General features: G+C 40.1%; 1 pseudogene; it reads right to left on the bottom strand.

Annotated features, from left to right (window-relative positions):
- Window positions 1-244: 244 nt before the first annotated feature.
- On the bottom strand, window positions 245-761 carry LOC150068491 (large ribosomal subunit protein eL21 pseudogene; annotated as a pseudogene).
- Between the last annotated feature and the right edge of the window lie 261 nt (window positions 762-1,022).

The raw sequence follows: 1,022 nt of genomic DNA, 5'->3' as shown, positions 1-1,022 counted from the left end.
GCAAATGTGCTTGGCTTGATCTAATTAGGATTTCTGTAAAAGTTGAATAACCTTTAAGTTCAATAATCATGCACTTTATGTGCAAATGGAGCCAATCATATTTAATATGCCAGACATGAATAAAAATAGAGGATACCCAAGCCAGAGAAAAAACTAGGTTGTTTGATTCATGTACTGATAAAGAATAGATTCACAACCAAACCCAGCTAATTTTTTTTATAGTCCAGAGATCTTTATTTTTTTTAACATCTCTTAGGCCATGAATTCATAGGGGATAGGTTCCAATAGCTCAGGTTCCTTCCCATTGGTTCTCACAAAGTATGCTTCTCTGGGTGGAGCGGGCTGGCGCTTCAGCTGAACCCAGGTTCCTTTCTCTTTGGCTTCCTTCTTTTACTAGTCATTTTCCTTCACCCGTTTCAGGGCGCTATCTCAGCTCTTAGAGTGCTTAATATGTTCAATATGCACATTAATCCTCTTGGCAAGTATCTTGTTTGTTCACAACAATGCCAACAGCATGGTGGGTAACATTGTAGACCCTTCCAGTTTTGCCATGGTAACATTTATGAGGCATTCCTTTTTGAACTGTACCCATTCCCTTGATGTCCCTTGATATCACCCTTCTTGTAGATTCTCATGTATGTGGCCAAAGGAACAACGCCATGCTTCCTGAAGGGCCTAGAGAACATATACCGGGTACCTCTCCTCTTTCCTTTTGTGTTCGTCATTTTGGCAAATTACTGGAAGATGGCGGTGCCAGCCAAAAGGGATCCCAGCTAATTTTTACCACTGACTTTTTTTTTATTAGTTTGTGAGTATCTTTAAAAATATCACAATCTTTTTTTTTCAGGTTCTAGGATTTTGAAGTTATAACCACATTCTGCTACTTGAACAGCATTTCACTTTTTTTTGTTGTTGTTTTCAGAGTGTCGCTATGTGTCCTGGCTGGCCTGGATCCATTGTTTTCTACCCCCCCCCCCAAATTCCTCCCACAGCTGAGATTGCATGTGTGCTCAAATATACCC

Source organism: Megascapheus bottae, chromosome 1 (assembly GCF_031878675.1).
Source record: "Megascapheus bottae isolate mThoBot1 chromosome 1, mThoBot2.hap1, whole genome shotgun sequence".
In the NCBI taxonomy this organism is placed as follows: domain Eukaryota; kingdom Metazoa; phylum Chordata; class Mammalia; order Rodentia; family Geomyidae; genus Megascapheus; species Megascapheus bottae.
This window is presented reverse-complemented; position numbering and strand designations above follow the sequence as displayed.